Source organism: Papilio polytes, unplaced genomic scaffold (assembly GCF_000836215.1).
Source record: "Papilio polytes unplaced genomic scaffold, Ppol_1.0 DF821845.1, whole genome shotgun sequence".
Lineage (NCBI taxonomy): Eukaryota > Metazoa > Arthropoda > Insecta > Lepidoptera > Papilionidae > Papilio > Papilio polytes.
The window spans coordinates 4925074-4941064 of NW_013527359.1; positions in this window are offsets into that span (position 1 = coordinate 4925074).

A 15991-nucleotide genomic window follows, 5' to 3' on the forward strand; every position below is an offset into this window, starting at 1 on the left:
TGATGGAAATATCGGATTTTGTTACCTTATCTGATAGTGACGTCATTTTTAATATACTAGCTAAAACCCATGTTACCACCATGGCCATTGTATTTAGAGCACTTTCTCGATTAAGGTTTGTTTAAATGAAGTGAGCACAGTTGAATGAAATCTCCGATGGGACTATTGTTCTTCTCGTATTATTGAGACTGACTGACGGATGCCCTTTTAAACGCTCTATATAACTGATATGGAAATTAAAACTTTATGACGTTGATATTAAAACTCACGTTTGTATTGTTATTTTACTTTATTTTGCACGCAGTTATTGAACAATTATGAAATGTTTTACAATAAATAAAATTTTTCTAAATCATACAAAGTCGAATAGTCTTGAGTAACTCTTGAGGAATTCTTGAGGAATTTATACTACAAACTTACGAACATCCATCCATCCAACTAAACTTGCGTATTTACAATATTAGTAAGGAGTAAGAAATAATATTGTCGTGTACTATTTTGTATAAATGATTTACTTGTGAATTGCAAAGTGAATTTAGCACGATTTTGAAATGAGTGCGATTTAAGTCGAGGGCGATGTTGAATGAGGTATGAAATTATAATGACATCCCTGCGCCAGCCCGGAGCGGGAGAAATTTCATAATATTCGTAATATCCGATTTACAGTTCACGGTACCGCACAAATATTTCGATGTCGAGTTAAAGTTCATGGAATTGCACTGCAAGGCTTCATCTGAATTATTTGCTACCTGAAATGATTTATATTGTACGTAAATTGTTTAATTGAGTATTAACGAAGTTGAGAATTTATCTTATAAATTACTAGCTTTCGCCCGCTACTCCGTCCGCGTGGAATTAAAAAAACAAGTTATAGTTAAACAAGGTAGCCTATGTGCTCTTCCAGACTATCCTTTGCATCTATACCAAATTTCATTGAAATCTTTTAAGCCGTTAAGAATACAAACTCTAACATCCATCCATCTAAACTTTCGAATTTATGATATTATAATAGTATGATATTTTTTATGTATAGGTTTTCAATTAGAGTTTATTCTTTTTTATTTGAATAGCTTCGTATTACTTATAAAAATATGCAAGAGATTTTTACATTAACTTTTCATTCTAATTGTAATATAAATTTAATTGTAAGATCTACTTATTATAAACGTGGAAGAAAGAATCACACTTCAAACTGCTGTATAAATAAAACATGAATTTTAAATGGAAGCTCTTTTGATATAAAAATATGACTTTAGATAAAAATTGTGTAAATAATTTTTCACCAAGTCATTGAATTTGTCGATACCTATTCAGGTGTAGCGAGTGTGCAATATATATTCAGACCTTTCACGGGACTATTTTTTGTCATCCCACTAAAAGCATTTTTACCGTTCCGATACATGAATATTGCAATGTAGACGAAAACAGTTTTAAAACGGAAAAGTTTACAATGCAAATGTGTATAAAAACATCCAATGCTCTATTAAAAAAACGATGTACTTAAAACATTCCAGTGCGTTTTTCATTCCATGTATTTTGAATTGAAACATTTTATTCGCAGAATTTTTATGTATTAATTTAGTACTAAAAAAGATTTATTTCTAATTACAACAAAAAAAATCCAAAACATTAACATCATCCTCCTTCTTAAGAATTATTAAAACAGTAAAAGCATTTGGCACCGCGTTAAGTAGATGATCTTTCTTAATCCTTGTAAAAATTGTTTATCCAATCCATTTTTTCGACTAAAAATTCGAATATCTGAATGGGCCTTTTAGTAGGAAGACTTTGAATAAAAAAAATGCTTTCTTCTTTTCTATATAGCAACTTGTTTTAAAAGAGGCTGTTTTATATCATACACTGAGAGTTCAGAGTTGAAGTAAGTACTTTTTCATGTCAGGCACTGCTTAAATATGCATCTCACATACGGAAGTGTAAAGTTTTGTGCCCGTACCTGCTGCACTTACGGCCGTCATTACGCCGCGCCTATAACTTCTTTGTTAAATGTCAAATTATATGTAGGTAGTTCGCGGAAAACCTTTCCTCAAAAACTTTTAAAGTTATAATGGTGTACCATTATTACGGTTAGTGTTATTAAGTTTTTAAATAAAAATAATGGTGATTCATGTAAAGATAAAAACAGTCATATAGAATTATCTAGAAAAGTCTATGGAATTTTAAAAACATCAGGCAAGTAAAACAGCTATTTGATATAACGATAAAATCTGTATTAGTATGTTCTCTATATTAAAACATATCGACATTTTTTTTATAAAAACATACCATAAACATTTAATTCCTTGGAAATTACAATAACCATTTTAAAAGTTCGATTTGGGTGAGATATGGTGAGTAAATAATCTGTATCAGACATTTTTAAAACTCGATGACGTGGCAACTGACAAATGACCACAAAGCACGAAAAATATTAGGTAATGTAAACACTAACCAAGGTAGATAGTTTTCACATTTCCAATACAAAAAACTACGAGTATGTTTGACGCTGTTCAGCTTCCATTAATATTGAATGTAGATGTTTTTATAGTTAGTATTTTTCTTAAATGACTTTTTTGCAATATAACAATAACAATGTAAATAAAATTGTGCATTTAAGACAAAAATAACTTGTCCAATTAATACGTAAAGTATTTGCAATTAAATATTAATAGCAATGTATTCTTTTGCTCACACTCGTACACGGTTGAACGAGTCTGCTTTGAGTAAAAACGTTTTGAACATCGAGATATTTTCAGTAAAATTCAGTACACAATTTTGTTCTCTGATTTTAACAATCGGTATTTGAAGTACACTCGCTGTTTCCGCTTCCGTTAATATCGTCTGCTAAAGTTAAAGGAAACTTGTTCTGATATTTCAGTTTAGTTAGTGAAAATAAATATATTTTAACTTATAACTTTGATATACAGATGTGGTATTAATGTTTGTACAAAGTCATTAGTGTATGAATGTCATACAAGCAACACAACAATGCATTAAAGGTCAGCTGTCACGCTACGTTCTTTTGAATGATAGGTCGCTTCGTATTTTCTAGAAAAAACTATTAAAAATGTGAAACAAAAGAAATGAAACAATTTATTACAAAGAACTTAAACTATTAATTATACATGAGTCATTCCAAAACATCGTATAATTTTTATAGTACAAGGTAACAAAGAAGGCGGAAGGAAGAAGTTGACGATTTTGTTAGAATAGCGAAGTTATCACTGTCCATATCTGCAATAGGCTATGTAATTATTAGGTTATTTAATGTCATAATACAGAAAATGTTGTTATTTTGGAACCCTGTATAAATCATAAAACTAGACATACGTCATCTTAATAAATCTTCCACTACAGACCATCTCAAAGTCTGGAAGCCAAACTAAATGTACGATTTTGAACTTAAATAATCGGTTTACTCGGTTCTTGACATTGATTGATGTAAAGATATTCTACTAACAAAGTCGAATAGTATTGAGAGCAATTCAAATATCTACTGTTATGGTTTATCTATTCTACTACATCTATTGTTATGGTTCTCAGTATGAGTATGTTTTAGTCATGTTTGTATCATACAAAAGCTATAAAAATGTTACTTGATTATATTTTTTAACTTTTACGTCTTTCTGTTTAGTGGAAGTTTTAAATCTCGTATAGAAAGTACTACAAACTTACCTGAGAATGTAAGATAAGTAGATTTTAAAATTAAGTATGTTGTCTCTGACTGCCTATTTTATTTTGTTCCAAACAATTTCAACTCTATCCACTATTATTTATCGGCTAATTTATTAACACTAGAGAATAAATATCACAAAGATAACGAAAATTCTTTTAAACATTAGATTAACATCAGCGATCGGCAGATTGTGAGCGGAGCTGCTCAAGGGATTTTAGAGTACTTTAATTTAATATACACTTTTGACATGATTTAATTCGACAGGCGCCTAAAAGCCTTAACATTGAAACGGTGAGAAAATTCAAAGACGGCTTAAAAGTTTTTGAATAAATCACGTTTTAATTATGCTAATAGGATATTTGCGAATGAATAACTATTCACGAAGAGTGATAGAAAGTTGGAGGAAGTCTGGCGACTTTCCAATCGTTGTTAACCGGATCTACAAAAATGCAACATTGTTTTCTCTCCTATGGGATAGATGACTGTTTCTCTCCATAAATTTTAATGTTACTTTAACTTCAAAAAACTATAGCAAAAGTTAAACATCATTTACTTAATATTTTTTACTGGAAAGTTTAAGAACTGTCTAGATTTAAAATAGGTTGTAAGATAGAGACCTAAGGTCTTTACATTATTATTTAAAAGTTTTTATATTCTTTACATTTAAAAGTACAATTTGCACTTTAACACAATTACTATTTTATCTTGGGAATAGTAAGCGACATGATGTTTATTATAGTATGCGTAAATCGTAAGGAAGATGGCTGTACAAGCTGGGATGATCCCGCAAATGAGCTCGCTCTACATTTGAATGTCGCAAACGATGTTTGTAATACAGTGTGCGAACGCAGATAGCTTAGCATTGTGATCGCAACTTGTTACTTTATAGAATACTGCGTTATGTTATTACATTTCTTTCAATATTTATATGCAAATTATAAAACTATTAGAGATGACAACGATTGCATCAACTCGAACTTTTGTCTCTGTCCGCGTCTTGTCCGAATGAGTAGGTAATGAAATGAAAAAATGTAGTAATTGAAGCTTTTATTCATTTGTTTTGCGTTTGCTAACAAATGTTTGCTTCAAGTATAACTACATGTTCTTCGCTTGAAATATCAATTTGCTTTTCGTAGCAATTTTAAGTATAAGCTACGACCTTTTAAATATGGACATAGCAAATAAAAAAAATCAAAACTTTACTAAGAACTTTATAGTAAAATCAGTCTCGAATCTGCTAAGAATTGATCTAAGTTAACGAGGTTAACTTAATCACTTTATAACCCCCGCAAAACTGTCGTCTCTTATCTTACGGTAGCTTAAGGCTTAAATATTTGCTAGTAATTTATTGTAAAATTATCTTCTAAAATGCATTTGATTTATTGAAGCTGTTTAAGTAATGATTGCGGTGAACGTGAGGAGCACCTCGCGACCCGGCTTATATACGAAGTTTGATTTATTAGCTCAGGACTCTTGTTGTTTACCTTACCAAACATATTTCAAAGAAGGTTACATTTGTGGTCTACAATCATTTTGTAATATAAAGCAAACATTATACGTAGAAGTTAACATAATTTAATTTGAGTATTCAATTCTAATAGCGCGCACACCTTTGACTAAACTATCGCACAACTGTTGTGCGATTGTCGATTGTTTCGCAGCCAATTTAAATGTTTAGTTGCAAAACTACTTGAGAAGTAAACTAATTGAGAAGTGTGCGCACCATATAATCTGACAGTAATCAAAGCGAAACTGAACAGTTGTATAATACTGTGATGCAATGTGTAGTGTTAACCAAGATTTGGATGTAATTATTTTTTGTAAATTTAAAAATAACGATATGAAAAAATTATATAGTCTAATATTATTCATAAAATTAGTGATCAATAAAATCCCGACGTCGCGTCGCAACGCTGGGAACAAAATTTCAATTTAGCCCCGGACTAGAATATGGAATTTGTCATTAGGCCGAACTGCGGGCTCAGACTAAATCGGTGTCATTTATTAGACGGTGCGTATTCAATTGCCGTAAAATGTAATGGACACATTCCGCAACTGTAAACATCTACCCGTATAGTACTACACGATCAATTTAAACTTAGAACCAAAATTTTAAATGAGTTATTTAGTACAAGAGTCGCTGAAAAAGGGGTTGGGTTTCTCGGTACGAACCCATCATACCATTGCCTGTGTTTGATGTTCCAATAAATTGATATTCATTTAACCGACGTTCTTACATTGAAGGCAAACAGTAATGCAGTCTGTACACGTTTTCGAAGTCAAAGACGAAGGCTCTAGCCTCTTGATTAGTGCATGTTATAAGATGACAAAAATGAACGTAAACATAATTGGTTCAAATCGAATTTCCTCCCAAAGTTTTAAAGTTACCAATGTGATATTAGAATTTGTAACCTCGACATCGACTAAAGTTATTGTGTTATAAAATTCGAAGTTGAACCAGTGGCCAATTAATGCAAAAACTCGGAGTTGAGAAGGTATTTACTTTAACACGACCAAAATGTCTGTATTCAGACGAAATTCAATTCATTCGCGTGCGCCATTTTACTTTGAATTCAAAGGGAATGAAGTTTAATTGAAAGGTGAAAGAAAAACTTGCTTTTTGTTAGTTCGATATTAAAAAGTTTTCTACATTTTTACTGGTGAATTCAATATAACTATTTCTTTAGATAAAACTGCATTAACACTTTATAATTTTTTTCTACTGAATAAATCTTTAGATACCTGTAGAAATTTAGCTTTCGCAGCTTTATTTCGAATATCCAATGAATTTTAGTGAACATTATTAAATAATGTTTTATTGAAATCTAAAAACAATATTTAGGACCATTATTGTTCTAAAACCACATAAAAGCCTGCATGATTAATATATAAAACGCATTAATGACATTGTATCACAACAGCAGCCTGAAAACACTTTTAGATGTTATATCAAAGCCAATTTAACGGTTCAGTAAAACCCTCAACATTTCATAATGAATATTATGCAAAACGCTTTTTTCACTTTCATATATGTAAAGTGACATGACATTAAACCCAGCTTTACCTTACCGGGGTGGCAACACTGCCGTAATGTCACCGTGTTTATTTCGTTACCTTTTTTTGTATCCAATAGGAAATTAATTTACCTAAACGACAGAAAAATCTCTTATCACGTTTCACGTAAGTAAAACATAGCTTTATCTTGGTATTGTAATATATCATCCCACTGTTTCAACATGTATAGCGTGGGTTTTAACAATTTTTACTATAGAAAATTACTAAAATAACTACTTGGCTGGCTTAAGTTATGAAGTCTTTTTTCTCTTCACAGAAAAAGTTTTAAAAAAAACAAGAAATGTACGGAATCATAAAAAAATCTAAACCTCCATTTTCATTAGTTTAATTATTTTTATACCAGCATTCTATTTTCATTTTACACCTCTTTTATCTATTTATACGCAAAGTCACAAAATGTTGACACTGGTTGAATTTAAAAATAGTATTAAAAAACAATTATGCATCAAAAATTGTGGTGCCGACGTTGCAAAATCAACAAAGGGACTGAAAAACATATGACACGAGTGAAATTCTATGCGAGCCACAAAAAATATGTCACTGAATTTTTGTGGATCACTGAATTCGCTCGTGTAAAGCTGCACGTTTGCAATTGCAAAGGGATTAAATTTGATTTGTATAAAAGCAATATAGTTATTATTGTAACAAAGTTTTATTGCTTGCTATGTGCATTTTAAGCATAATCAATTAAAATATAGATTCGGCTTTTTTGTATATATTTGTTATGATATTAAATATTGAGATTTTTCTCCGCAATACTGCTGAAAGTCGTTTAAACTTATCTTAGTGGACATTGTTTTTTGTTTAAAATGTATCTGTTGAATTAAAATAAATGGTGTTTTTTCACATTTTCTTCCAACTTACTATACACATAAAATTGGAGTGTTTGTTTGTAATATCAAAAGAAAAATTCCAGATTCAGGGAATATTATGTATTTGCGTTGCTGATAAAGAAAATCGCATTTAAAATAAAATTGTCTGTCTGTCCGCAAGCTGTGTTTGCTCCGGGTAATCTCCGAAACGCCTGTTCCAATTTCGATCGGACTTTTACTGAAGGATAACTGATAGACGATCATATTATAGTCTACTTTTTTATCTTAATATTGCGTGGACGAAGTCGCAGGCAACAGCTAGTATCTTTGTATATATTTCTCATCCCACCTATCTATTTCGATAATAAGATCTTCACATCTTTTCTCTGCAGAGCACGTGGTAAATTGGGTCTTAAAATTGCAATTTTCTATGTAATAAGTTATCATATTGAAGTTCTTCGGGTGCTCTATTTTCAGTATTTAGTAGAAAAATGAGGAAAAGGAAATAAATTTCTGTTGACCAAGTCTTTAAGAATTCAAATTGCGAAGTCGCTTACATACTGCTTATTTGAGCAAAATTTGAAGTTGGTAAAATCAGTGCAATGTATTGTTAATTGTTATTTTTATAATTATGCAGTGCAAATTAATAGGTGAAGTAATTGTTTTTTGGATCATCAAAAAAACTTAAATAGTTATAAAAAAATAAAGAACAATCAAATGAAACAAAAAATGCTAAATGATACATTAGCCGATACACTGTTTCTTTGTCCCTTTGTGTTATTAAAATATAAAAAATTAACAATTGTTATACTAATGGCTTGGTTTGTGGGACAAATTATCATAAGTGGTAGGTGTACAGTTTGCGGGAAGTTTGTTCAGTAACTAACTGCAGCTAAACTGTGCGCAGCTGCAAGATTTCCCTAACTTAATACTTGACTTCTACAACTGCTATCAAATTAGTAGACGGTTTCGTTTCGATGAAAATTAAAATCTCTTTTATACGAAAAAAAAATTGTATTTAAATATGCATGGCCGTCGTCAGCCCATAATTTATACTATGACTAGGGGAATGAGGTATGAACCCTTAATATGGTCTTGTTTGAAATATTTTTACATCTATGAAACCTTCTTATCGCTCCCTCTGTTGACACTAATATAATATGTGCTGTTGCCCGCGACTTCGTCCGCGTGGTATTAGAAAACAGACGAACTATGTAAATAACAAAAAACTACGTGTCCCTTGAGAACCGGACATTTTTCGGGGATGAACCTTATCCCATGTGTACTTCAGACTTTGTTTTATGTCTGTGCCAAATTTCAATAAGATATGTTGAACCGTTGCAGAATTATCGAGTAAACATTGAAATACAAAATTAATGCATCCCACGGGAACAATAACTATTTCCGGGATAAAAAGTAGCCTATGTGTTCTTCCAGACTATGCTCTACATCTGTGCCGACTTTCATAAAGATTCGTTCAGCCTTTAGGCTACAAACTCTAACAAACATCCATCCATCCATCTAAACTTTCTCATTTATAATATTAGTATGAAAATATGATTTGTATGACTAGTATGATAACAAGATTAATACAAAAAATACTTGACTGTACATTTGAACTTCTCGTGTAATAACACTTTTTATATCAAACATTTTCTTTTCCATTGTAAAGCATTGTATTCGCTGCAACGTTCTAATATTTTCAGATGAATATTTAAAAGTAATTGCTCTCCTCAACAGAGGTATGCGGAACTTCTTTCACAGTAATATAACTCGTAAATAAATGAAAAAGAGAATACTGGGTTTGATTTTATTGAAACAGAAAGCTCTGGAAAAATTGAAATAAAAATTGAAAGAATAACTTTTTCAAAATGATTTTTTTCTAACCTAAAAAATTGCTATTGCATAAGAGAAGTGAGAAATCGACTGACAAGCCAAAATGTAAATAAGCCTGCTAATTGTTTTAGCGCTAGTAGCTTGTAGATAAGACATTGTTGTGGGGCAAGGAGCCGCAAACTCAAGTCACCGCAACGGCCACCACGCGGTTACAGACAAAAGATATCAGTTGTAATGTGTAGGTACATTTAAAGGGCTATTATCATACTGTTTATCTTAATAATGTTCAGACTCATTGTTGATGGTTGACAGTCACATCTATATTATGTACCAGCTGTTGCCTGCGACTTCGTCTACGCAATAGTAAGATAAAAAAAAGTTGTCAGTTACCCTTTTTTTTTAAAGTCCGGTCAAATTCGGCCAAGCCGTTACGGAGATTACCCAAAACAAACGCGGCTTGCGCACAGACACACAGCTATGTATGTAAATGCGATTTTCGTTAGCAACACCGGAAATGCATTATCTTTTCGATATCTGGAATTTTTCTTTTGATGTTACAGACACACCAACTTTATTAAATGTATAGATGTATCAATAAATTAATAAAGTAATTAGAAACCCAGTAGGTCATTATTATTTATTTTAAGTACGGAAGGCTGTAATGAAAACCACACGGTTGTTTCACGACTGGCTGGCAATAAAATTACTTCATAACGATCGACCTCTGATTCCATTATTTCATATTCATGAATTCTAATTCTGCCATAATGTTTGAAATTAAACGCTGCAAACTAAATTACATTTTTAATTTTATTTTATAAGTGCTCCATCAAGATATGAATAATTTATTACAAAAGAAATGTGATTTTGTTATATGTGTTGTTTTTATTAATACTAACAAAAAATAAAAGTTGAATTATTTCGAGAACATTCCATTATTATTACTCATAAACTGTTAAGAACAATCAAAATCTAAAAACTGCGATCGTTATGATTTATGAGCCCATTATCTGTAATTACTACTTTATCACAGTCTAGATAATTACCATTTATTGGTCGCCCGCGATATAGTCAGTGCGTAATTTAAAAAAAGCAACCTATAACATTACCGCATACGTCACCTGCTACGCTTAAAATACAATCTTTTATGTAAAAATTTAACAAGTGATTGGTGTCACACAAGGCGGTTAGCTTTTGGTCAACTCCGTAATAAAAGAGACAACGTAATCAAGTATAAAGTTACACAAAGGCCCAGTCCCGAGGTGCCGGGGAGCCTGTGAGCCGGGGAGTTGGGGAGCAATAAATCGTGGGCTAGTTGTTCCAATTTCGCACACGTGTGGAACGCGGTCGGTCACCCTGACGTGTCAACTAGCAACACTTCATTTACCTAAGCCAAGATTACATTATAAAGTTTGTTATTATTAGTAGGATTAAATCAGGAATATAATGTGATTTCCAAAACGCAAATTAAATGTAGAGATGTCAAAATAAAAGTGCAAATGTATATTTTTTTATTATTACCCCAAAACTCGCTTGTATTAAGACTATTAGCCATTCTTTATATTTTTGATTAAACAGAGCCAATAACATGTGTTAATGTTATGACAGTCGTAGCAACGGCCAACTTTCATGGGTGACTATGAACATCTCGGTGTCCCAGCTACTCGTTTGCCCCTTCTCGTATAAAAAAAAAATGAAAAAATAGCAAAGCGACCGCTGCTTATATACGAAATTAAACACAAATTAGAAAAGTAGAATATTGAATGTAAATAGATTTGGTTTTCTTGTCAACAAACAAAAACAATTACGTCATACATAGCTGTACTGTAACCTGAGATTTTGTCAATGTTCAAAATCTTATATAAATTACGCTTTTATTTAATTTGAGTTCAACTAAAAGGTGTTTCAAAAATGTTATGACACGCTATATGCATAAATTTCATTTCTCACCGAAGGCGCTGACAGGATAATAACGATTATTAATGCTACAAATGTTGAGAAAATTCTTTCCAGAAATTTTTGTAACATTTCCTGCAAATTTATTTGAACTAAACCAAATGTATTCTGAAATACAACTTGTTTAATTATGGTTCTGCTTCAAAAGCTTATAAAACCTTGCATTTCATCTTTGGACGATTACATTTTCAAATAAATAAGCAAGTGTTTAATCATACCAATAATATAATTACATTATAAATGTGCAATTAAAGTCTGGATCATTATCATAAGCAAGAGCCATTAGGCAAGATCATTGTAATTTCCCGTGAACAAGTTGCTACAAAACGTCGTTGTTTGCTTGTTGATTGTAGCGAAATGTCAAGTGTGGGCGGCTTTGAACGTTCTAATTGTACCGTATTGCGAGGGCTCTTGCTTGTAAAATTGAACTAAACAGTTTCTTAATGTACAAAATCTATTACGTTGTAAGACCAATTTTCATCACAATCTATTATCATAGAAAAGTATCAAAATCTTTTTTTCGTCTTCGTTTCTTATTATTATGATTTAATTCTGGGCGTTTATAGTAGTAGTTTTATATCAAATGCATCGTAGGTTGTATTTTTCCTACCTAAAGTATAAATAATTATTATTTTAGGGTAAATTGTGACCGTAACTTTTACACATCGTAACTTTCGTTAAGATTAATGCGTCTCACTTTCGTTTAGACTCGAAGATTAATCTTAAAGGACCTTTAAGACTTAACGGTAATATGTGGAGATATATCATGCGCACATAAAATTAGTCGTCTTGAAATTTATTTAACTTTGTCCCCGCCTCGGACGCTCTTAATAAAAGTTAAAGAAGCCAATTTACAACTTGTTACAATTTTATAATAACACGTAACTACTGTTGGAAATATTTTCCATTTTGATTTTTTATATCTACAACAATTCCTAATTCAATATATTACATAGTTACTATTGTTTTTAGAAAAGGGAGATTTTAGGTAGAGATATAAAAACCCAGTCTAGTTTTTTTAAGTTTAATATTTACTAAAAAGTTTAGTCCTAAACACACATATATAGTCGGGTCGAATAATAATTTATATCTATCTATAAAATATCTAGTTTTAAAGTTGATTACAGTGTTATTTTTGAAATTGAATCAGGCCATACTGTACTAGAGCTGGGATAAAATATAATTCTCTCTGGGATCAGATAATCATGCGACTGCGCCCGGCCAATTTGTTGCACTGTTTATTGGAGAGCCGCCCGAGATTTGATTAAATTCATGAGAACTGCAAGTTAACCTCTTTTAAAATTGTGTTTGTTGTAGTCACGAATGTGTAACATTACTTTTTTATATTTTATATCACCAAAAATTAATTATAAACATTGAAATTTAAAAGTAAACCAAACATTAGTACTGACAAGTATTTCCTAAAGGACATTATGATAGTTTATAATTCCGTGAGTAGCAAGTTTGTTCCAGTACTGAGTGAAATTAAGTGGGGCAAGGATAAGTTAGGTTACAGTCGACACTCCATCGAGTGCTGGAGTAATTGACTCAAGAAAAGAAACTGCAAACTTCAACAAACTATATCATAACTTTCTATTTATTCCTTCGTCTTCAATTACTTAATGCTTGCTACTTTTATTATTAGCCAATATTTATTTTGGTTCAATAAACAATTACCCTGTTTTGTATGAATGCAGAATATAGACAATTTTTAGTTATATCATTAGCTTACGGCTTGATCCGTGGATAAAATGGCTAATGGCCATGTATGGTCTAGTTAGAATATATTCCTTTTTTTTGTGTATTCTTTTGTATATTGTTTTTATGAAAAATAAATTTTAGAATGTGTTTCTTTTTTCCGAACCTAATAAGACTGTCTTGTAAGCTAGGTAAATAAATAGCATTGTTTATAATAATTTGAACACAATTGCAAACTATTTAGATGCTAATGATATAGAGAACTAGTTTTAATTAAAAGATAACAGTCGAGAGATCAAAGGTACTCCAAAGTTTGTACTTTCGACGTCTCTAACTTCTATGTAGATTGTTCACCCTTGATTAATTTTATTTCGAACAAAGCAATTATTTGGATACCATTTGCAGATGTTTAGTTGTTCTTCGTTTAGTTCTTAGTTAATTTATAACTTGAATTAGGACACAAACAATCTCATCGCGTCCATAGAAAAGAAAAGAAAAGTACAATAAGTACAATGTATTAGTATCGTAGAAAAGTACAATTTTTTACACATTTTCTCCAACGATATGAGGACATGAAAATAATGGATATAATTGTAAATTATTGTGCAGAGAACAACAACGTTTAAAAACACAAAATCAACGTTAATTTTTCAAATGACATTTCCAATACCTTTAAAAATTCAAAAATGGACGCTACGTAATATCACCGGACTGTACACAAAGACGTAAAGCGGAAATTCTCTCAAAGCCCGGAAAATGTTCGCAGTCAAAACAAGCAATGACAGCAGCACTCTGCAGCCTGTAAACCAAAGCAAAAGAGTATACGGTCCATTACTATAATTTAACCGTACACTGAAAAGAAAATGCTCAAATAAATATGTTAATATATTTTAAACTATAACTCATTCGTTTTAATATTCGATATAGGCATCAAGATGTATTTAGTGTTTTAGCTTTTTCTCATAACGTGAATGACGGTATTAGAGAGCAGATGCAAGTTTATTTTATATTTTGTAACCTTAAATTGTATAAAAAATTAAGTGCTTCTGTAACTTTGCCTTCAGAGATATTTTAACGTGTGCAAATAAATCTATATTACGTAAAACGCCAGAGCAAAAACACATTTTTATTTCATTATCTGAATGGGATATCTTTGATAGTAAAAAATACTAGCTTTTGCCCGTGACTTCGCCCGCATGGAAATAAAAAAAAATCTGTTCTACCAGACTATGAACATCTATGACAAATTTCATCGAGATCCGTTCAGTAGTTTACGCTACAAATTTTAACAAACATCATCCATCCACCTGAACTCTATAGTTAATGTTAGATTGATATTTTGGCTATAGAAACACACAGACACATTTACATTGATTTGGTGTTGTTATTACTCAATAAAGCGTCCTTGAATAGAATACACAATGCAAATGAAATACAAGATAGAAGTACAATATCAATACAGCGGCTTAGAAATGCTGATTGTTTACAGAGGAGATTCATTAGACAACACTTTAGCGCAATAGAGATTTCTGGCACGAAGCCAGCCGTCGGCAACTATTCTTGCCAATCGATGCAATGTTTTATAGCAACTAAATTGCACAGACCAATAGATAGCGTCGGTGCAACTTTGAAAAATAAACAGTTCTTCTAACTAGTATTCAAAAGCTTTTTTTAAATATGAAAACACTTGATTTATTTTTAAAAAATAAAACTAATTTAAAGCACCGGCAATGAAAAAAGATGTCCGCAATTTGCAACTTTTATCGTCAATAAAAATTCAATAAACTAATTTGAATGATTTCTATCTACTATGATATAATCTGCATTTTAAAACATTTGGTTACAACTATGTTGGTTAACTTTAATCTCCACAAAGAACCTTATCAACTAATAGTAGGTTTTAAAATTAAAATTATCCAACTAACCTAAAAGGGTTTACCGATAATCTGTTAGTAAAAGTTATAGATAATGTATGTTTAATATTAAAATGTATGTAGTAATAAAATCGAGAGTATAATAATTATGAAGGTTCAAGAAAATTATATTGAAGGTTGTGCGGCCGGGACTGTCGTTAATCAGAGATATTAAATCCAGCGCTTGGCTTTACGGGTCACTAACAATAAATTTATTTACATCACCGCCAGGCACTCGCTGGACCACTAAATAAATTTATATTTTATAACATATCTATTTTAAATTTTTGCTTTAACCGACTTTGTTTTTCTTAACTCCGAAAATGCTGTTTGAAAACATTTTTTCCCAGTACCCCAGATTTTTTTTTAGCTAATCCACTCGTTTTTACAAAATTAGCACTGGTTTTATATTATCTTGTTTTCAATTCAAAAAATTTTACCTCTGTCTGTATTTTAGACTAATTTTCTTCGGCGACTTCGACAGCACGGACTAAATCAAAAAAGTCTTGTACCTAATAATTAAAGCCTATGCTACTCAGTTATAACGTAATTTTTTATAGTCAAAGAATATTTAAAATTGATCCAGTATTTATTGAGTTTATCCGTTAAATAAGTACTCGAATATAAATCTTTACTTGTTTATTATAACAGCGTCTATTCTGTCACAGTCCATGTAAGAAAAAGTAAAATGATTTTTTATTTTTTTTGCTCATTTTACTTTAGTCGATAATTCAATATTGAAAATGACCGGAGGCGGAGGGTCGGGTGCCGAGCTAATAAATTAAGTTTGAATTTAACCCGGCACATTGCGCTCTCGACACGTTCCATCATTTGCCGCGTCCGCCGGACATCGCTGGTAATCGATACAGCATGTAATACTATTATATAATTACTATGTAAATCTAAAAATTAAATTACATGAAACATTCATCATCACCACCAGCTCACTATACGTCCCAACCGAGGGGCTCGGAGACTACCCTAAGTTACGGTGACCAGGCTTTAGTCAACCACGCTGGCCCAGTGCG